The 23,087-nt window shown below is 50.2% G+C and overlaps 1 protein-coding gene across 4 annotated transcripts in view; it reads right to left on the bottom strand.

Annotated features, from left to right (window-relative positions):
- ANXA4 (annexin A4) overlaps positions 1 to 11,386 on the bottom strand; it is a 49,249-nt gene extending 37,863 nt beyond the window's left edge. Inside the window, exon 1 of one of the 4 annotated variants that reach the window (XM_077915746.1) lies at positions 11,283 to 11,386. The gene's annotated coding sequence lies outside the window, so the exon portion shown is untranslated. Of the gene's footprint in view, positions 1 to 2; positions 102 to 10,271; positions 10,296 to 11,033; positions 11,133 to 11,282 lie in introns of those variants that run through there. The other 3 variants (XM_077915747.1, XM_077915749.1, XM_077915748.1) reach the window with 3 other exon arrangements.
- Between the last annotated feature and the right edge of the window lie 11,701 nt (positions 11,387 to 23,087).

Raw genomic sequence — 23,087 nt, 5'->3', positions numbered from 1 at the left:
ACCGAGGGATCTGCGGTCCTGGAGGCGCCGCTCTCCGCGTCTCCCCCGGAGTTCACACGTGACGGAGTCCCTCCCCGGCTGTCCCTGGCCCTTGGTTTCAGTTTACACCCCACAGCCTGACACATATACAGTCGTCCGCGGGGTTGCGGAGGGTGTGCCCGGGGCCCCGCCCAAGGCGCTGGCTTTGAAGGGCTTTCCAAACCCTGTGGAATCGGGAAGTGAATGCACCCCTTTGTCCTTGGAACTTAGATCCTTCTAAAAGTAAAGGAAGGTTGTTGCCCGGATGGGGTTTGAGTCTGGAAGAAATAAGCATTTTGTTGTTTAGCTGGGTTTTTAAAATTTATTTATTCGAGAGACACAGAGAGAGGCAGAGACCCAGGCAGAGGGAGAAGCAGGCTCCATGCAGGGAGCCCGATGTGGGACTCGATCCTGGATCTCCAGGATCGTGCCCTGGGCCGAAGGTGGCGCTAGATTGCTGAGCCCCCCGAGGATGCCCCAGAAATAAGCATTTTGAGACACTTCCTCAAAGGCAAAGCGTGCACGCTAAGGGGAGGCCGACAAACCGGCAAGGCGGCCCGCTAAGAATCTTCGGGACGGATCTCTTCCTACCCAATAGCGGGCAAACGACTTAGTGACAGTCCTTTGTCCAAATTTTAGCCACCGCTTCGCAGTATTGTGGGGGACAATAATTTCAATCCACAAGTGATTTTATTTTATTTTTTTAAAGATTCTCTTCATCTATTTGATGGAGAGCGATCGAGAGCGGGCACAAGCGGGGGGAGCAGCAGCAGGAGAGCGGAGCCCAACGTGGGGCTCGATCCCAGGACCCGGGACCATGACCTGAGGCGAAGGCAGACGCTCGACCTGCTGAGCCTCCCGGGAGCCCCGACATACAATTTTAAAGCTCCCCCTCCTCTGTCGCCCCCACAGGCAGCAAAGTCCGTCGGAGCGGCCCCCCACCCGGGATGCTGTGTCCCAGGGCGGGAGGGGAGAGGTGCAAGCGGCCAGCGCCCCTCCCGCCCGTGGCCCATCTGACCCAACGGCCCCCTGCAGCCGGGCCCTCACCTGCGCTCCCCGAGCCGCAGGACGGTCCCCAGCACCAGCCCCGGGCGAGCTCCGGCCGCTCACTCTGGGCCGCACGACAGGAGAAACGGAACCGGCGGCCCGAGCGCGTGCTGGGCGAGGGGCCGGGTGCCCGCCTCTGGGTGCCGGCCGTGCCTTGCCAGACACACGTCCCGGGGCGGCGCACCGCACGGTCCCCACGGGAAGGCGTCTGCTGAAGCCTGTCCCCCCGCTCCTGCGGGTCAGCCTGCATAGACTCGTGCTCGGGTTTTCCTAAGCGACGCTCTTGGTCAGCTGAGCCGCGCCGGGGGTGACGCGGGGCCTGGAGGCCCCAGGCCCTCCCGCCCTCCGCCCTCCGCCCTCCTCTCAGCGAGTGCGGCCGCGCTCTATTTTGTTGCTTTTGCTTAACTGCAGACAAAGTGCTTGGATTCCCCCCTCTGGGGCCAGTGGCCCAGACACAGGACGGCGGGGACCGAAGTGCTCACGGTGTGCTCACGCTCAGCGCCCACGCGACAGCTCACTGACGTTCCACGCACACTCGCCCGCCCGCCCATTCCGCAAAGGCGACGGGGACCGCTGGGTGCCAGGAGCCGCGGCCGATGGTGCCGCCGTGCCCCGCGGAGAAGGCCCCGCCGTGGCCAGCAGCAGGCTGCCGAGCCAGACCAGCCCCGCAGGCCGCCCGCGGTGCCCGCGCTCAGCCTGCTGCCGCGGCCGGGACTCCGCGAGGCCGTCCGGGGGGCCCGCAGCCTGTCCCCCTCCCTCGGGCGGCCGAGAAGCTGGCCGGGACACCTGCTTGCACGGAGCACCCTGCACCCGCGGGCGTCCTGCTCCTTCCCCGTCTGGCCCACGAGGCCCGGCGCCGACCACGGTCCCACGCGGTGCCCGAGGTCACTCAGTCGGAGGCGGCCGGTGCCCGAGGTCACCCAGTGGGAGGCGGCCGGTGCCCGAGGTCACCCAGTGGGAGGCGGCCGGTGCCCGAGGTCACCCAGTCGGAGGCGGCCGGAGCTGCTTTTGCACACGTCTACGCGACCCTGGAGGCCTTTGTGTCCTATCGCGCCAACGCACGTGTGCGAACAGGCAGGTGACAGCACGAGGAGCCTTCAGAGGAACAAGGACTAAACCTGCCAACCGGTACGTGTCCCCCGAGCGGGATGCGCTCGCGTCTTCCCGTCTTCAGCAAGCGGGTGAGGGCGAAGCCGGAGCAGGCTGCCCGGGGGCCCTGGCGGGAAGCGGCCGCTTGCACAGCCGGCCCGACCGGGTGCTGGGTCAGGAGGCCGCGGGGGCAGCTGCGGGGGCTCGACGGGGCTCCGGGCGCTGCAGGGACGCCCTCCGGCTGGCGCGGCCGCACACCGGTTATAGGCTCCGTCCGAACGGGTTACACTCTCCTCACACCCACCGGACGCCTACTTCGAGGAAATAATAGTGTTGGTGAAGATGTGCAAGGAGGGGAACACTCGAGTACCGCCGGCAGGGATGGAAGAGGGCACGGCCTCTATGGAAACCAGTAGGACCGGGCCCGGGGGCTCAGCGGTGGGGCGACCGCCCTCGGCCCAGGCCGTGAACCCAGGATCCCGGGATCGAGGCCCGCCTCGGGCTCCCCGTGAGGACCCCGCTTCTCCTTCTGCCTCTCCCTCTGGTCTCCCGCGAATACATAAATAAATAAAATCTTTAAGATAAGTAAATAAAAAAGTATGATACGATCAAATCAAGGCTCCTAAAAAAGATGAACCAGCTTTTTCGATGTGGACGCAAATATTAAAGTAAAATTATCTTTTGGTGCTCATGTCAGATACGGGAAAACTAAGTATGTTTAAAATAATTTGGGTGTGTGAATCTCCGTCAAAGGTGACTCTTAGGAAATCTAAATACAAATCAAACGTTTCTGGTGGAAATTCAGATTCAGATGTCCTGTCAGTGTAAAACACTCACACCCGACTGTTAGGACTCGGCTCGAAGACTAGAAAACAGCTCAGGATTTCTTCCTATTGATTAGACGTTGGAATGATACTACTTTGGGTCCACTGTGAAGAGTGTAAAGTTTATCATTAAGGTTCATTTCGCCTGTCTCTTTTGACTTCTTCGAATGTGACCACCAGATAATTGGAACGAGTCCGTGTGCCTCGCCCTTGGTACTGCAGACCACGCTCCGGACACCCTGGGCTTGTCCGACAGTACTGAGCGTAGCTATGATCGAGCGCCTATTCTGTTACGTGTCAGTGTGCGCAACACTTTACATGAATGACCAGATGATTTCTCTTTTATTTCTTAAAAAAGATTTAGCTTATTTATAAATAGAGACAGAAATAGCGAAGGAGAGCCGGGGCAGGGAGCAGAGGGGGAAGCAGGCTCCCCGCTGGGCAGGGAGCCCGAGGTGTGGGCTCCATCCCCGGATCCAGGGATCACGACCTGAGCCGCCCAAGTGCCCCCAGATGGTATCTTTTAAATCCCACAAAAAATTTTTGTTCATCCACTTAGTACCTTCATTTCCCCATTTGTTAAATGAAGAAAGAAAACCCTAAAGTAGCCCAGGACAAAATGCTAGAGAAGAAGGTAAAAGGAATAAGGCCTCGGAATATTCAGGGGGAAAGTCCATTCCTGAAAATAACCCACTTAATTGTTCAGAAGCAAGGTTCAGGGAACTAGCGGCGCCCTCACTATTCTGGTGAAGCAATGAGGCCTTCAGCACAGGGGGGGAGGACGAACGTGGCAACCCCAAGAAATCCTTTGAGACTAAAGACTTTGGCTTAGATGTTCTGTACTCGGCACATCACGGCCCAGGTTAATTTCCTCTGACCATCCCTTCCCTCCTTTTATTTTTTTAATGGTTTTATTTACTTATTCATGAGAGACACACAGAGACACAGAGAGAGAGGCAGAGACACAGGCAGAGGGAGAAGCAGGCTCCGTGCAGGGAGCCCGACGTGGGACTCGATCCCGGGACCCCGGGTCACACCCTGGGCGCTAAACCGCTGAGCCACCCAGGGATCCCCTCCCTCCTTTTACTGGAATCAAGTGATGAGGCATCTTAGATTTTGTAAAACAAACACATGCATTTAAGAAGGCTTACCAAATTCGTATCTAAATAGCATTCTTTTCGCTACTGTTTGGTTTCAACTGTACTGTTTCTGTGGGTTTTTTTGTTTTGTTTTATATTCATAAAAATAGAGTCCTCCAGCAGGAATCGCGCTAGAAGAAATGGAGTCTATCTGCAGAGATCATAAAAAATTTAGTATTACCACCTCAGGAAATATCACAGGAAGGATAAAACAGAAAATATGGGTTAGCTTTTTAAAAATAACCTTTATTCATTTTTTAATATCAAACATCATCGATGTACATGGCCAAAAGTTACTTGGCTTACTCGTTACAGTTTTGTTTCAGCAACGGAATATAGCAACAGAAATTTAAGTCTGGTAAATTCAAATTAAGTTGTAATTTAATTTATACAGTAAAACTTATTATTGGGTTATTTATTATGATTTTATTTTCTGTTTTAGCAACCTCAGGGTTTTTATGGTGGTAACAGGACAGTTAGTGCTACCTTTACCCCCTACTGTTAACCTCTCCTTCCCTCCAGCTGTTATTAAATTGTGTGATCTGATAAACTTGTTTCTTAACAAGCAGAATGTGGGTAGAGGAAAAAATTTCCGTTGCAATGCTAAAAATTATGAATCTTTCCACTGCCTATGAAAGGAAACAATGAACTTTCAGAGAATCGTAGGGACTGAAACCTTAGGCAATCCCCTATTTCTTTCATTTTATTTTGTAAATTAATCGACTTTATGCACCTACTGTTATTTCTATTTGTGCCAATCTTTTGGTTGTAGTCACAGTGTGTAGATGATTTTGTGCTGTATTCTTTCCTCTTCATTTTTTGTGCTCCACGCAATCACCATCTAGATCCCTTTACTGAATTACACTCTTTCATGACATGATATGTTAAAATTTATTCACTATTATTGCTTGCTTAGGGTTTTTTAAAATTTACTTATTTATCTTCTTTTTTGGTTGTTCAGGTTTTTAAAGGCCATGGCTACAATCTCTACAATTTGCTTTGTAAGATATTTTATTCTTTTTTTTTTTTTTGCTGTATTTCTTGTGATATCTGATACTTCTGAATATTTCCAGTTGTCCTCCAAATTTACAAGGACGTCCAAGGCCCAGCCAAGCCATAAGCTTGCTTGCTTTATTTATTTCTTTATAACATAACATTTGGGTGTAATACTAAATCTTATTATTGGGATCCCTGGGTGGCACAGTGGTTTAGCGCCTGCCTTTGGCCCAGGGCGCGATCCTGGAGACCCGGGATCGAATCCCACGTCAGGCTCCCGGTGCATGGAGCCTGCTTCTCCCTCTGCCTGTGTCTCTGCCTCTCTCTCTCTCTCTCTCTGTGACTATCATAAATAAATAAAAAAAAATAAAAAAAAAAAATTAAAAAAAAAAAACTAAATCTTATTATTGGTTTAACTTCCTTTTTTGAAATTAAAGTAGGAACACTGACTTTTCCTTTTCTCAACTCATATCCATATCCTCCTTTGTGTATTATCTGCATTTTTCACCCATTTTTAGCATCTTGGTGCTTTCCTAAAATTTATAGAAATTATTCCTATATTATAAAATTTAGTATCTTATATCTAAGGTGTATTATTAAGTATTTTACCAATTTAATATTATCCTTTTAATTCAGTACAGCCAAGATTTGTAAGAAACATTTTGAATCATATCTGGCCATCTTTTCCTTTGTACTCCTCCTTCTTATCACTTCAATAGTTGGAAAGTCTCTTTTTTGGTGAAATATTGATCACTGTGGAGCTGAGAGATAAATACATAGAGGTTCATTTTAACTATTCCCTCACTTGAGCATATGTTGGAAAATGTCCATAATAAAAACTTTCTTTAAAAGCATCTCTTTCCCATTTTGAGAGCAATCACTTGATTTTATTTCTACTAGTGTCTCCCCCGCCCGTCTTCACGTTCCAGTTGAGGAAAATCTCACCCGGGATGTTAGAGTAACTCATTTACTCTATGACTCATTTTGTTTCCCACCCACTAAACTTGGCCTCACCCTCTTGTTCCCTAGGCACCCAAAATACCCAACCGCCCGGCTGTTTGGAAAGGGCTAGAATTCAACGTAAGCAAGTTCCCCGGAAGATCCCAAGTAGCTGGAACTTCATTCCTACAAACTTACTTCAACCCTGACCCACCAATAGCACGTGGTCAGGCGACATTTTGGGGATAAACTTAACAGCTGACTCTCCAGAGAAAGAAAACCCTGCTGTGCAGCCATTTCTTTGGCATGAATATTTGCAACGTGACTGATTTCAAATCACAATGTGATGTCACTGAACCTAGAACTAGGACTAGGTAGGCAGTATTTCAAGACAAAACAGGCATGAGTAACCACAAGAGCATTCAGGATAATGAAAGGTAGTAAAATAATTAGGAAGTGATGTTACTTTAAATATAACTTATTTAGAGACATATTTTAATATAATTTATTTATTGCTAAGTTCATATAAGTGAATTGAATCAGGTCACAAAACCCCTGAAAATGTCACAGTTACTGCTAATAGGCTGATGCAAGGACGCTCCGGCACCCACCCGGAGACCGAAGAGTAGAGAAGGCACATTTTTAGAGAAAATTGTGATAAGATACACATGACGATGTTTACCATTTTAACCAGTTTTAAGCATATAATTCAATGGCATTTTTTAAAGATTTATTTGAGAGAGAGAGAGAGAGAGAGCGAGCGCGCACGAGCAGGAGGGGGCAGAGACAGAGAGAGGGTGAGGAGCAGCCGATGCCGGCTCGAACCCAGGCCCCTGGGGCCCTGAGACCACAACCCGAGGCGAAACCAAGGCCGGGCAGCTCAGTCGGGGCAGTGACCGCGTTCCCGGGTCAGCACCCACCCCCAGCCTCCGATTCCAGAACTCTTCGACGGGCCCAGAGCCCCGGAGCCCCCGAGCCGGCTCCCATCCTCGCCTGCCTCCCTCACCTCGGCTCCGGACTCGGCTGTGGGCCCCTCGGGGGGCGCACGGGCGTGGGTTGTTCCACAGCCCCGCGTGGCCTGGGGGGCCGGGGGTGTCGCCTCCCCTCTCAGCTCCGGGCGACCCGCGGAGCCCCGGGGCGGCCGGGCCTGGCACCCGCATCAGGAGCTGGAGAAGTGGGAGGCGCGGGGGCGCCGGGCGCACAACTGCGCTCGACCTTCCGGTACTTCACCCTAAAAGACGTTCACGCGGTTCGCTGTTGGGAGACGGTGGTTTGCACGCCGTCACACACGCTGGGCGCTGGGTGCAAGTGCACACTCCTGGGGCCCCTGGGGGCTCAGCGGCCGAGCGGCCGCCTTGGGCCCAGGCCGTGACCCCGGGGTCAGGGGATCGAGTCCCGCATCGGCCGCAGGGAGCCTGCTCCTCCCTCTGCCTGCGTCTGCCTCTCTCTGTGTCTCATGAATAAATACATAAAATTTTTTAAAATGTTATAAAAATAATAAAATCAATAGTGGAGTTCTCAAAGCCCTCGCTGCAAACATGCATCACTCCGGGCAGAGCTGCGCGGCGCTGCTCCGTGTGCGGGACCCTCTGAACTCCCGGGCCGGGCCCCCTGCCGCCAGGGGCCCGACGGAGGCCACCCGTGCGGGACAAGGCGGCCTGCAAATCCCAGACAAGGGCCAAAATCCAGGCTCGGCTCTGGCCTGCAGACTTAGCCCCCCGACACAGTCACTTAATTTGGCCTGACTTGACGGGGAGGGACCACTGCAGGGCTCCGGACAGGACGGGCTCCGCTGCCCTCGCCCCACCTTCCCTCCGCATTAAGAGAACCTGCGCGTGCAGGGGTCGGGCTCGGAAGACCGCGAGGGTAGGCCTCATCCCGGGAAGAAATAACGATGGGTCCAAGGCAACCCCATTCCAACGGCAGCTAACGGCTTCCAAGTGGCCAAGTGACCCCCTTCAGGGTCAGAGACAAGAACAAACCCACCAAGAGGCTTTGGAAGAAAGACGCCCCCGCACTAACCTCTGCCAACTTCCTTCTTTCTTTGGCCTTGGATGACGTCAGCACACTGTGGCTGCAACCGATCCTAATTACCATACAGACCATAAAGCACCTAACGTGATACCCAGGGAAAGGTCTCGAATTTCACTGTGCACAACAATCACCTGCGGAGGGTTTTTTCTAGGGGCGCCCTCCTCTAGAGCTGGAGTCCGGAAGCCCTGGGTGGAGGGAGTTCACCTGCACAAGGGGCTCGTTTTGTACAGGTTGAGCTCAGGTGCGGGCCTCGGTTTGCACACATTCCTTCAGCCCTCGGGGTGACACGCGACGCGCTAGGCCAGGGCCCCGGCTCGAGGAGCTGGCGCTGGGGGCCTCGGTGCAGGTGCAGGCGGGTCGGGGCGCCCTGGGTCAGGGGCCTGCTTCTCCCTCTCCCTCGCAACCCCCCCCCCCGTGTCAAATAAATGAAATCTTTTAAAAATCCTTGATATCTTTTAAAATCTTTGTGTTTATTTTATTCATGAGAGACACAGAGAGGTGGAGACACGGGCAGGGGGAGAAGCAGGCTCCCTTCGGGGACGCAGGACTCGATCCCGGGACCCCCGGGACCCGGGGTCACTACCTGAGCCCAAGGCAGGCGCTCCACCGCTGAGCCCCCGGGGGACCCATCTCAAACCTTTAAAAAGAACTGTTCAAAGGTGGTGGGTCAGGTTCCCACAGCCGAGGCCCTTAGTCCAGCTCAGACACACTCACAAGCTCAAAACAAGCAACGGGGCTTTGAAATGCCAAATTCCTAGGTCCGTTATTCCTGACACAGCAACCCATCCCAGGTCCCGTGAAGTCTAAAAATGAAACCCTTTTACTTTAGACCCTCTATTCGGTCTGGGGGGGGTCAAGCAACGTAAAACTACGGGGTGAATCCGATGTGACAGGTATAATAAAGAGCTGTCCCTGACAATGGGGACGGCATCAGCTTTTACCGCATTATTTATAATTTGCAGCAGGACGACACGCCTACGTTCCCTGAGGTCCCGTGTCTTTGTTAAGGCTCTAAGCAATTTACCAAGCGTGCATACGCTCATGTAAGTGTTTCTGAAGCTTCCTTGACTCAAAGCAAGGGCCGGGAAACATCCAAATCACAATCATCCGGGGAACCGATTACACATGCATTCTCCTGGGCCCAACCCTGTCATACAGGGTGAGATTCTGGGGAGTGGGCAAGGGTCTGCACGCCGTGCAAGCTTCCTGAGGAATCCCGATGTACCCCGAAGTAAGGAAGCTACGCCCTTAGAGGTCATCCCAGTTTGACCTTCTACCTTCACAGGCCCAGCCAAAGGGACTACACCCCTGCCCAGACACCTCTGCTCGGAAAGCTCTCCATCCCAAGTGCACCCAGCCCAGGGGACTCGAAAGCCACAACTCACGTTCAGTGGAGCCTGCCATCCACCCCGGCCCTGCCCGACACCACGAGGAGTTCATTCTCCTGTCCACATGCCAACCCCTCAAGAATTTAGGACCATTGACAAGTGTCCCCAGGCCCACCTCGTCTGTAAAACAAGGTTAGGAACCCCACCTCAAGTTGAAATAAAGAGTAAATGAGTAACCAAGGACGACCACTAATCCGATCCCTCCAGGTAGGACACAGCAGCACCCATCACACTACTTGCAGTGAAAGCAAACCCTCAGGGGCTACGTGGGGGGCAAAGCAAAGCCCAAAACCCCAGCAAAAAAAGTTTCTTGTTTTATATTAAAAAGGTATAAATTTGGGGGGGGGGCAGGTGACTCAGTGGGTTAAGCGTCTGCCTTCGGCTCAGGTCATGACCCCAGGGTCCCAGGATGGAGCATCCCAGCACCCGCATCTGGCTCCCTGCTCGGCGGGGAGCCTGCTTCTCCCTCTCCCTCTCCCCCTGCTTGTACTTCTCTCTCTGTCAAATAAATAAATCTTTTTTTAAGGTATAGATTTTGAATTCTACTCCAAAATATATGATTGTTTTAGCATAAAAAGTGTTTTTAATCTCAAATATCTCGGTCAAATTGACAGCACGGCCCCTGGTTTACAGTAAAGCCTCAGCTGTTCCCGGCAGTGGGCAGAGCGTAGCACCTGCTCCTGCAGAACATGGGGCTTAGTGGACAAGCCGAGGACCCAGGTGGGGAAAACGAGGGAGGGGCTGGACAGACACACAGGCCCAAAGGACGGGAGTCCGAGGACAACCCGGAGGCTCACCCTTCAGATGCGGAGGGCCGCTGTGATTTGACTTGACCGTGCGTGTTACTCTCTAACTTGCTTTCAGAGAAAAATTATCCCTAAAACCAAATGTAAGACTATTTAGGAGGGAAGTTCTTAGAGGCCCTTGATGGAAAGTTCTGTGTGCCTGCGTTTCCCCAAAACAACAGAGATCCGGCATTGCCCAGGGAGGGCTGGGCTCCGGCAATGAAGCAGGTGTTGGGTGACCGCGAGGGCCCATGTCACTCCTGTTCCCTCTGCCACCTGTCTGTCCTCTCAAATCCCTGCAACTGAAGAGCTAGGGTCTGGCCATCACCAGGGTTGCCTACAACCTACAGAGGACGGGGATGTGTAACTTGGAGGGGGACCCTGTCCCTTCTGGAGCTCAGGGGACCCTGTCGGAACTGCGGGGGGGTTCCTGCTGCAGCTCAGCCTCCCGGGCTCCCAGAGCCTGACCCAAGGGGGAGCCGGGGCTATGGCGAGTGGCAGGTTCAGGTGGTGGAGGTGGTGACCGGAGTGGGACTCCTAGGTGTGGGGGATGGAGGGGTGAGGGGGTGGAGGGAGTGGAGGGGTGAGGGGGTGGAGGGAGTGGAGGGAGTGGAGAGGGTGGGGGATGGAGGGGGCTGGAGGGGGCTGGAGGGGGGTGGAGGGGATGGAGGGGATGGAGGGGGAGGACTCGGGGCCAGGCCGGAGGCGGGGAGGGAAGGGCCGGAGACCAGCAGGAGGGAGCAGCTTTCTTAAAAGGGGAAAAGAGAGACTCACCGGGGCAACCTGGGTCTCGGGCCGAGCCAGCTGCGGGGCTGGGGCCTCAGCCGCTTCCGTTACCCCCGAGCCTGCGCCCGGCTGTGGCTGCTCCTCCCCGACGGGGCGGGCGGGACCCTCTGGGCGCACCCGGGCCCCGCGAGCACCCCGCGCCCGCCACCTCGAGCACCCCGCCCGCAGGCCGCCCGCGCCCCACCCGCACCCGCGCCCGCACCCTCCAGGCCCCCCGGCCCCGCCAGGCGCCCTTACCGCGGCTGCGGACTCCGGCTGCGCTCGAGCCCTGCGGCCGCGCGGACCCCGCCCAGGCGGCCCGGGAGCGGGTGTGACCCCGGACGGACCCGCCCCACTCCGGGGTGGAGACTGAGCCCGGGCGCTCGGGGCCGGAAAGCCGTCCGGGGGCGGAGGCGCACCTGGGGGCGGGGGCAGGAGGGGGCGCCCCAAGCCCGCTGGGCCCGCGCCCCCCGCTGACCTGGCCCGTCGGGGCGCCGCGGCCGGGGAGCCGCCGGGATCACCCCCGCCCCGCCCCAACCCCACCCGGGGTCACCGCGCTCGTCCCCCGCGCCCCCCAGGTGCTAGGACCCCCGCCCCCAGGTGCTAGGACCCCCGCCCCCAGGTGCTAGCCCTCCCCAGGTGCTAGACCCCCCCACCCCTCCAGGTGCTAGCCACTCCCAGCTCCCAAGGTGCTAGCCCCCCTCCCCCCTCCCCCAGGTGCTAGACCCCGCCCCCCCAGGTGCTAGCCCCCCCACCCCCCAGGTGCTAGGCCCCCGCCCCCCAGGTGCTAGCCCCCCCCACCCCCAGGTGCTAGCCACCCCCGCCCCCCAGGTGCTAGCCCCCTGAGGTGCTAGCCCCCCTCCGCCCCCCAGGTGCTGACCCACCCCCGAGGTTCTAGCAAGCCCCCCCCCAGGTGCTGGCCCGCCCCCGAGGTTCTAGCAAGCCCCCCCCAGGTGCTAGCCCCCCCCCCCCCCCCCCCCCCCCCCCCCGGCCCCCAGGTGCTAGCCACCCCACCCCACCCCACCCCCGCCCGGGGCTCGCACAGCTGCCCTGCCGCCAGGTTGGGAGCCAGGTCCACCGCTGACTTCACGGGGTAGAAAGGCAGGGACACATTGGTGGCTCCCCCGCTCCCGGTTCCGGAGCTCGGGCCTGGAGCTGAAGCGCCGGAGAAGCCACAGCCGAGCCGGCTTCCTCCTGGGCGCTGTGCTGCCCGGACAGGTACAGGCCTGTGCTGGGAACCCGCCTCTGCTTCCAGGGAGTTTCCCCTAAGACGGGGTGTTAAAAAAATTAATACAGTTGTTGGAATTAAAGACTCAAAGGAGCCTTTAAAGATAGCAGAAGGAACACGTGCATTTGCCTCAGCTCTCTCTTGAAATACCACTAAAACAAGAGATTTATTTATTTTTTTAAGAATGTTATTTATTCATGAGAGACAGACAGAGAGGCAGAGACACAGAGAGACAGAGACAGAGACAGAGAGAGGCAGAGGCAGCGGGAGAAGCAGGCTCCCTTCGGGGAGCCCCATGTGGGACTCGATCCCGGACCCCAGGACCACACCCTGGGCCAAAGGCGGATGCTCAACTGCTGAGCCCCGCAGGTGCCCACAAAAGCAGATTTTAACAAGAATAAGGTAACAAGAGAGGAAAAAGAACAAAATTTGGAGGCTGGAAAGCAGACGGCCCGGGCTCACGGACCTAGGCGGCCTCCTAAGCCAGAGGGGTGAGGCCAAGCGGCAGCACAGTGCGTGGAATTTCTCAGCACCTGCAGGTGCTGCCGCCCCCGCTGCTCCTGGAAGTGGTTGTATACGTAAGAATAAGAACAGGGATTTTTTCCTACGCGTGTAGGATCCAGGGGCTGTAGGGAGAGATTGAAGCCCTGCTGGAGGGTTAGAGCAGAGGATCTCTTGAATGGGCTGGACCCGTGTGGTCACATTGTTCTGGTTACTTAAGTCTCCCTCACGAGGTGCCTCAGAACTTAGTCGCTTAAAACAAGGATCATTCCCACCCCCCTCCTTGCACTCTGCAGGTCGTGCAAGTCGCTAAGGCTAACCCGGATTCACGGGACCGGATTCACTGGACCGGAATTAGGCTCCATCCCTGACGGGGGGAGCAACAAAAAATTTGCAGCGTTAAATAACAAAAATTCAACCAAGTAAATTTTAAAGATCTAATTGGCCCTATCGGTCGATTCATGAATCAGGCAGCGAACTAGTCAGTCCAGCGGGTTAGAGGCGTGCTCCAAAGGGCTACAGAAAGCGAAAGGTTGTTAAAGGTAAGGAAGGAGCGGAAAAGAGGAAATTATTAGCAAAGTCTCCATTGTTTTAGACAAGGTGGAGGGCACAGAGGGTCTATCCGTAAATTTCCTAGTGCTGATCAGGAAATTCCATGACTGGTTAGAACTTACATTCCTGGGGGGCTGGAACTGCAGTGAGGTCAGGGATTAAGTCTTGGTTTAATGACGTGGGGCCGTCTCCTAAGTGACACCACTTGGGGCCTGTGGTTTGCTATTAGTCCAGCCGGCCACGCTTAGCTAGGGAAGCTGTACTGACACTGAAGATCGATATGAAACTTAATATGATGAATATCGAGCGGGTCAGTAATCTTCCTTATGTGGTTTCTAGAATGTAGAGTTTGGAATATTCTACTTTGGGGAGAGTAAAGACCCAGAGAGACTGTCATCAAGTATTCAGTGAAAACAGGAGCAAGACTTTAGTGAACTTACCTTAGTGAAGCCAGCCCACCTGCACAGAGCCTCCAGGCAGCACTTAGGATCTGACTCTTAGGGTTGCTACATAAAATAGAGGACACCTAGTTAAATGGAACTGCACATAAACAATCAATAATTCTTCACTAAAGTATAAAATACTTAAATGCCATAGTGTGTCCTAAATGTTGCACAGGACATACTTATACTAAAAATTATTTACTGTTTATCTAAAATTCAAATTTAAGTAGGTGTCCTGTTTTGTTTTGTTTTGTTTTGTTTTGCTAAATCTGACACTCTTGCCTGAAGCTGCAGGTTATCAGAATTTATGGAAAGGATCTGACATAAATCTGAACAGGAAAAAAGAAATCTCAAAGAAACAGAGTACTTAGAGAGAGGAAAACTTTCAAAAATCCATTATCAATTTCCTTTGAAAAATAAAAAGAATTAGAACAAAAATAGAACAGATTCTCTTAAAAAATGAACAGAGAACCAGAGAGCTCTTGTACATTAAAAATATGATAGCAAAAATGAAAATCTCAGTACAGTGGTAGGAAGATAAAGTTAAGGAAATATGCTAAGATGAATAAACAAAAGGCAAAAAGGAGAAAGAGATAAGAAAATTTGAAAATCAGCCCAAGACATCTGGGAAACAGAGAAGAAATCAATTAAATAATACAATTATATATTTTTCAAACTACAGGATATTATTATCCCAAACTGGGTTTGCCTCTTGGTGAATGTCCAGTCAAAAGACACAACCAAGCCAGAGACTAGGCAAAGGAAGTATTTAACTTGCAACTTGTGAAGGGATATTCCCCAAAAGAGTGTCTCCGGGAACAACTGGGGAAGGTTTAAGCTAGGGTTCATGCATATTCATGAAGGGGCTTGTGCAATGAGGAATTCGGCAGGGAATTTGGCCAAAAGTCATTTTAAGGTAATAGAGTCCCGGGTCAAAGTCACAAGGGCCGGCAGGGGTCAGCATCATCAATTCTCTGGCTCCAGTAGGTCTGGTATCTGAGTGCTCAAAGGAGTTTAAGATCCCACAAAGATAATTCAAGAATTACAACAGGTCAGTCTTCATTTTTGGATCAGCCCCGGGAGTGTTTCCACTGCTTTACTGTCCCTGATGTGATCGGGTTATCTCCTGGCCTAAGAGTGGCTGTTTCATCTTACATTCTTCCACCAGATGGTGGGGAGCCTACCATGACTTCTCTCATGTCGAGAAGTCTGTGTCTGTCTTTTTCTGAGGACCCCTAATCCTTTCTGCGTACAAATTGAGTTTCCACACTGAAAGTACTCGTTGAGCTCAGCACAAAAGACAAAAACAAACAAAGAAAAATCACATCAAGGCACACCTGGATAACATTTCAGAAGACCAGGGACATAGAGAAGGTCTTACAAGCACCTAGAGGGGAAAATGAGGTTGCATACTATGGGCGGGGCTGGTGGGGGGAGAAGAATTTCCTCTGCCCTTCAAGATCCTTCCAGCTGGACTAAGAATCAAATCGACAGAATAACAGGAGGAAGTCAGACTGAAGAGCGTACATACAGGAAATCGACACAGTCCAAAGACGGTGAGGCTCTGTGACACGTATATGAGCTCAGAAGAGGGCTAGAGGCCTGAGGGTCCCGAGAGGAGAAAGACCATTAGCAGGAAGGGAAGGAGAGATGCTTGGAAAACAAACGTTGCCCTATTATGTAGGTAAGTTTCTTAAGTAAAGAGGAATCTGTTAATAAGTCTCTTCCTGGTACAGCCAGGCAGTGGAGGGGACGGAAAAGAACTTTTCTTAATTCAGCTGGGTTTTGATTGCTTTTTTAAAAAAAATATTTATTTATTTACTTATTTATTCATGAGAGAGAGAGAGAGCGAGGCAGAGACACAGGCAGAGGGAGAAGCAGGCTCCATGCAGGGAGCCCGACGTGGGACTCGATCCCGGGACTCCAGGATCACGCCCCGGGCTGCAGGCGTCGCTAACCACTGAGCCACCCAGGGATCCCCTTCTGATTGCTTTTAGCTCAAAATACTGTTCATCCCAAAGCAGCCCACCTTGGAGCAACCTACCATTGATCCCTACAATCAGATTTCTGCACAGCAACACATCAAACTGAAAGACTGTGGAACAATGTCTTTATAATTCTGGGAGACAGTTATTCCCCACATAGATAGCCATTCAAGCTATTGGTCAAGTATAGGGGTAAATAAAGATATTTTCAGACGTGCAGGATTTCAAAGAAATTGATCTTCCATGTACCTTTTCTTAAGAAGCTTTCAGATGGTATGTTCCATCAAAATAAGTAGGTTAACCAAGATTAAAAAAAAAAAAAAACTTGTTGAATAGTAGAATGGACACCTGAAACTGAATGGCAGGGAGGAGGGGTCAGTTGACACTATAGTCATTGATCTCTAGTTTTCTTTACCTGTAGAGCACAGCCAACATCTATAGAAGCACTGACTATGTGCCAGTCACTACCTCACGTACATTAGATCTACAGTTTTAATCAATTTATCCTCACAACAGCTCTAATGGTTAGATACCCCCGAAGAGTAGGTGTCAAGAAGTATTACCTATTGATGGTATAGGATCATTTATTAATTCAAAATTGTATCAAACTTCCTGTGGCGGAGTGTATTTTTCAAAATTGGTCACAACATGCATTCCGTCTCACATGCTCTTCCAAAACCCTGCCCTCCCTCACCCCTAGTCAAGAGATGGCCTCTCACAGGGCCCCTGGGTGGCTTAGTCAGTTAAGGATCTGCCTTCGGCCCAGGTCACCCTGGGATCAAGCCCCACGTCGGACTCCCTGATGAGCGAGGAGTCTTCTTCTCCCTCTCCCCCCTGCTTGTGCTCTCCCTCTTTCAAATAAATGCATAAAATATTTAAGTGAGGAGGAGAGAGAGAGAGAGCCTCTTTGAAACTGAGTGGGCTCCTCGGATGGGCTGCTGTGACTGCACGACTAAAGTGACTCTATGTGGCTTTCGAGGCTGGGTCTTAAAAGCTGATACAGCTTCCATCTAGTTCTCTTGCTCAGAACAAATGCGTGTGGCACCTTGAGTGGCTGTGTGGCAAGTACAGCTGCCCCGGAGCCACCATGCTGCAGAGAGCACGTGGACAGACCACACGAAGACAGAAGGCAGAGGAACCCTCGCTGTCCCAGCCCAACAGTGTGAACTTCGCCAGTGCCAGTGCCAGGCCTGCAGATGGAAAGGCCTGTGAGCGGACTCCCTCATCTTCTCCGCCTCACGGAAGCCAACTGAGAGCCCCTGCGGGTGAGAACCACCTGGCTGAGCCCCGTCGCTCACCAGCCTCAGGAGAGGTAACAATAGTAAATGATTGCCGAGGTTATCGCCCAGGGCTGTAGGGAACCAGAACATTCCCACAGCAGAGTGTGGGCTCAGCCCAGTTTTTTGACTCTCTCTTCCTGATACTTACTGAAGTGACCTAAGGCAAAAAGGAAAGCTTTGAACGGCCAGGGCCAGCTCCTCTCTGATATCCAGTCTGGCCGTTTGCCAGGAAGGAGGCAAGGACAAAGGCCACAGAACCTCTGGCCCCTTGGGACAGTGGCTTCGTAAAACATTGGGAAGAAATCTTTCAGCGGTGACATTCCTTGCCAGCTGGCTCCCACCACAGTCTTCTCAGGCTGCCAGAAGGTAACCAATCCTTCAGCTTAAGATATGAGAAGGTTCCAACCGCATCCAAATAGACAGGCAGGGAGCCAAGAAGAATTACCTCATCCTGTTTGGGAACAAATGCAAAGCATATATAAAACTTTTAACATTCAAGGATGAGTAAGCATAAAAAAGTATATAGAACTATGAAAAAATTCTGGAACAGAGAAATGAAAACATAAAAAGTAGAAGATACTTAAATTTTTTTTTTACAATATGAAGGAGAAATAAATGTTTTTAAAGATTTTATTTATCTATTTGAGAGAGAGAGAGAGAGAGCATGCACATGCATTTGGGCAGGGGAAGGGGCAGAGGAAGAGGGAGAGAATCCCAAGCAGACTCCCTGCTGGGCATGGAGCCTGACTGGGGGCTCTGTCTGAGGACCCCAAGATCATGACATGAGCTGAAGAGTTGAGCTCTCAACTGACTGAGCCACCCAGGGTGCCTGGAAGAAATATATTTTAAACAGTCTCTGCTCTGATGTTGACAAATGAAACAAACCAAAAAAAAAAAAAAAAAAAGCAGTAATCAGAACAATATTGTACTGACATAGAATTAATAGTTACGAACCTAACTGGCATCCATATTCTACAGAAAAAGCACCGTCTTTTCAATTGTCTACTGAATATTTACAAAACCAACAAAATATTTATTTGCAAGGAAAATCTACTTAAATTCCAAAATAGAAATAGAGTTTGAATCTCAGACCTACCATTTATGAGCTGGAGACCTAAAGAAAGTCACTCATCTTTTCTGTGCTTCAGTTTTCTCATCTGTAGAATGACGATAATGATAGTACTTACCTCATAGGTGTAAGGATTAAATGACTTAATATATGTAAAATTTTTAAGAGTTCTCAGACTGAAAAAAAAAAAAAAAAGAGTTCTCAGACTGTTGTAAGCTCTATATTAGTGTTGGCTATTTTCCCGGTCACAGCTAAATAAAATTAAAAGTCAATAATAAAACTTTCAAGCAATCACTCCCATCCCCGATCAATAGTATTTGCTACAAATATATATATTTATATATTACCATCTAATATATATATATATAAACATATATAATAAACATTATATATATATATATATATATATATATATATATATATATAAATGCTATGTTTGGGGGATCTAAAGGAAACTAACTTTGATACTGTCCTTCATGATATTTCTTAATTGTTCCCTAGAATCCACAGATATCAAAGAAAAATCTGATATTGTACTGATTCTTGTTCCTTTGTAGGTAATCTAGTTTTTCTCACTAGAAAGATTTAAAATTGTTTCTGCCTCTCCCTACCTGTTTAGGAGGGGGACCTGCTTCCTTAGTCCTGACTGGCATTCTTAGGTCTGTTTACTCAGAAGACTTTCTGAATTCAGAAATACCCTTCTTTTATATCATCTCTCTTCCATTATCTCCATTCTTTCTGTCTGGAATTTCTGTTTGATGCTGTAGGAACTTCTGACCTTATCCTCTATGTCACTTAATTTTTCTTGCAATGGTTGTTTTTGTTTCTTTTTGTTTTTGGTTTTGCTTTGGTTCTTTATTTCTGAGTCTGAGAGGCTCTTCAGGACTGATTTTACATGTTCATTCATTCTGTTTTTAGTTGTGTCCATTTTATTCAGCCCATCTACCACATTTTTTAAAAAATAGCTTTTATTTTATTTTATTTTATTTTATTTTATTTTATTTTATTTTATTTTTTTATTTTATTTTATTTTAGAGAGAGAGAGCAAGAGAGCCCAAGAGAGCTCAAGAAAGAGGGAGAAGCAGATTCCCTGCTGAGCAGGGATCCTGATGTGGGGCTTGATCCCAGGACCTGGAGATCATGACCTGTGCTGAAAGCAGATGCTTAACCCACTGAGCCACCCAGGTGCCCCAATAACTTTTATTTTAATCAAAGTAGCAAATGCACAGAATTGTATTTATTTGAATCAAAGTTGCAAATGCACAGACTTTTAAGAACCAAATAGTTCAAAAGCTTGTTGCAACAAGAACAGCAATGCTCTATCTCCTCTTCTCCATCTTTCTACCAGGCAACTAGTGGTGCTTTAGGCACAAACCCTCTGGGAGACCATAGAATCCAGTGATTCCTGAGGTGACGTAATAAGGCATCCCAATCACAAGTCACAGCAGTGTATTAGACTTGTTTAAAAAAATCTATGAAAGGTTTGTAAGAGGGATTCTCATGTAGAAAACCTGTGTTTCCTAGTTTGAAGAGGTATATGCACCTCATGCTCATTGCAGCATTATTTACAACAGCCAAGGTATGGAAACAACCTAAGTGTCCATTGAGGGTGAATGGATACAGATGTGGTACACACACATATACACACACTGGAATACTATTCAGCCATAAAAAAAGAATGAAATCCTGCCATTTATGACAACATGGATGGACCTTGAGGGTATTATGCTAAGTAAAATAAATCAGACAGAGAAAGACCAATACCATATAATTTTTCTTATATGTGGAATCTAAAAAAGAACAACAGGGACGCCTGGATGGCTCAGCGGTTGAGCATTTGCCTTTGGCTCAGGGCATGATCCTGGGGTCCTAGGATCAAGTCCTACATCAGGCTCCCTGCATGGGGCCTGTTTCTCCTTCTGCCTGTGTCTCTGCCTCTCTCTCTGTGTCTCACATGAATAGATAAATAGAATCTTTAAAAAATAAAAAAATAAAAAAATAAAAAAGAACAACAAAAAACTGAGCCAAAACTCATTGCAGGGAACAGATGAGTGGTTGCCAGAGAAGATGGGGAGCAGATCAGGAATAAAATGGGTGAAAGAGGTCAAAAGATACACACTTCCAGCAATAGAATAAGTAAGTCGTGGAGATGTAATGTGCAGCATTATTAACTATAGGTAATAAGACGCTATTGCATATTTAAAAGTTGCTGAGAGAGGGGATCCCTGGGTGGCTTAGCGGTTTGGCGCCTGCCTTTGGCCCAGGGCGCGACCCTGGAGACCCGGGATCGAGTCCCACGTCGGGCTCCCTGCATGGGGCCTGCTTCTCCCTCTGCCTGTGTCTCTGCCTCTCTCTCTCTCTGTGTCTCTCATGAATAAGTAAATCTTAAAAAAAAAAAAAAAAGTTGCTGAGAGAGTAGACTTTAAAAGTTCTCATCACAAGAAAAACAAAAGAGAAAACTGTAACCGTGTATGGTGACGGGTGTTGATCAGGTTGTTGTGGTGAGCGCGTATCTAAACGTCGGGTCATTGTCTGCACACCCGAAAGGCCACTGGCTTGGAGAGGGGTACTGCCCAACATATGGCACGGTTAGAAGCGAGGATCTCGGGATTCATGTTTGCTGGCAGATAGACGGCGTCAGCCAAGGCAGTGGGTCCGTCTGAAGCTCATTCTCCATCAGGAGGCAGGAGGCAGCCTAACGTTCTACGGGAAGGATCTCAAAGCAACGCGGCAGCATTTGCTATTTTCATTTTTTCATGTCTCCAAAGAGCAACGCCTTTCTCCCCTTCTTCTCCTTCTCCACGCTCAGTTTTGGTTACCATGAGCGGCTGCAGTTCAGCCCAAACAGAAACCCGATTAGATCATGTGGAGGTTAATCATTTGCATCATATCAACAGAAACCCTGCTGCAAAGATTTGGAATCCGATGACGGTGCGTTTGCAGGTCAACGGCCTCCCTCCACTGCTCGCCCCCTCGGAAGCCTGTAGCTGCTGAGGCAGGTACTTCTTCAAGGCTGTTGACTTTGAGCACCTGTTCTTCTAGCTTGGGCCTCTCCTGCTGCTACTCCTGTAGCTCTCCTACATGGCTAGTGTGTAAAATCAAGGCATCACTAGGAAATTAGCTCTGGCTAGAAAGAAAGAAAGAAAGAAAGAAAGAAAGAAAGAAAGAAAGAAAGAAAGAAAGAAAGAGAAAGAAAGAAAGAAAGAAAGAAAGAAGAGAAAACAAATTAGCTCTGATCAACACGGTCTCGGCTGCTTCTGCAAGCGCTCAGGCGAACGCGGACAGCCCCGAAGGGAACAAGGCCACGTTAGCTTTCACAGAACACAGCGGCCGCCAGTAGCACACGGGGAGTGGCCCCCACTCAGGACGCTTGTGCTCCGGAGACCCCGAAACCCATCCGCTAAGGAGGGGCCCGCGGCCGCTTCATAAGACAGTTGTGCGTCCCTTGACTGCAACTCCCTCCCGCCGAACGGGACAGAGCGCACACGTGTGACCCTGGTGGTCCTTGCTCCTCTGGTTGCAGGCCTTGCTACTGGGCCGTTACCCAGCAACGCCGGCGGCAGAGATGACTGCAGCTGCTGGGTCAGTTGAACACACTTCTGTAGACTCAGCCAGTGAAGAGCCAAGAAGCCCAGATGGATTTGCACAGCTTTATGACCCACAGCCAGCAGGTCGATGGGCTCCTTGCCTCCCAGTCCCATGGGGGCCTCGGAGGGGGGAGGCTGAGGTGGACCCGGGCATACTGTGCATCTGTCATAGGTGAGGAACAGGGAGCCTGGGAAACCCCCAATCTTATAAGGGGCCTGCTAACAAACCTGCCTATCAGCCCCCCGTCCCCAGAGGTATTATCTTTTTATTACACTAAAATGTAAGCAAATAATCTCCAGGAAAGGAAGGGCAAGGTCTCTAGCTTTATTACCCTGGACTATCTCCAGGACGAGATGTCTCCAACCCTCCACAGGGAGCCTCTATCTTTATGTTTCCAAGGTTATCTGTTATGCAAACATCCTGGAAGAAAATGGTCTATGTCTTTTGCTCAGAAAATGTACGGAAACCCAAACCCATGGAGAATTATCTCCCAACAATTATAACACCCGTTTTATAAAACCCTGAGAATGCCAAGCTTTATTCACACTCCAGTAGGAAAGAATAACATTAATATGATGAAAATGTCACTGTAGATCACCATGTACATGACATACAAAAATCCTTAAATGATGTATAAAAAATAGTGACTATTAAGTGACATTTTTGGAGAAATTCTTAACTCTATCTACACTGAAGTTTCTTGACATTTTGGCTATCTAATTTTTCATTGTGGGAGAATGACTGACCTGGGCATTGTAGAATGTTTAACAGCATCCCTGGCTTTCACCCACTAAAGGCCACTAGCACTACTCCCATGTGACAAACGAAAATGTCTCCAGGTGCTGCCAAAGTCATCCTGGGAGCAAAGTCACCTCCCACTGAGAACCACTACTCTATGCTCTTCTCTTCTCACGTAGTTCCGTATTTCAAAAATTGTTAAACGTCAAATATTTAGGAATAAATCAATGAAAGCTATGCAAGACCACTACACCAAAAACAATAAAACGTTATTAAGAACATGTGATTAAATGGAGGGAAGTGGGCAGCCCTGGTGGCTCAGCGGTTTAGCGCCGTCTTCCACCCAGGGTGTGATCCTGGGGTCCCAGGATCGAGTCCCACGTCGGGCTCCCTGCGTGGAGCCTGCTTCTCCCTCTGCCTGCGTCTCTCTGTCTCTGCCTTTCTCTCTCTCTCATGAATAAATAAATAAAATCTTAAGAAAAATAAATGGAGGGAAGTACTGTGTTCATAATTTGAAGATTCAATACCGTAAACACATAGTGCTTCCAAAATGACCTATAAACTCAAGGCAGGTCCAAATCATCCCATCAGAGGTTTATGTTGAAAATCTACAAATGAAAAAAAAAAATTAAGGGGATCCCTGGGTGGCGCAGTGGTTTAGCGCCTGTCTTTGGCCCAG

This window comes from Canis aureus, chromosome 11 (genome assembly GCF_053574225.1).
Source record: "Canis aureus isolate CA01 chromosome 11, VMU_Caureus_v.1.0, whole genome shotgun sequence".
Lineage (NCBI taxonomy): Eukaryota > Metazoa > Chordata > Mammalia > Carnivora > Canidae > Canis > Canis aureus.
The sequence above is the reverse complement of the archived record's forward strand: the minus strand, read 5'-3'. Positions and strand labels throughout refer to the sequence as shown.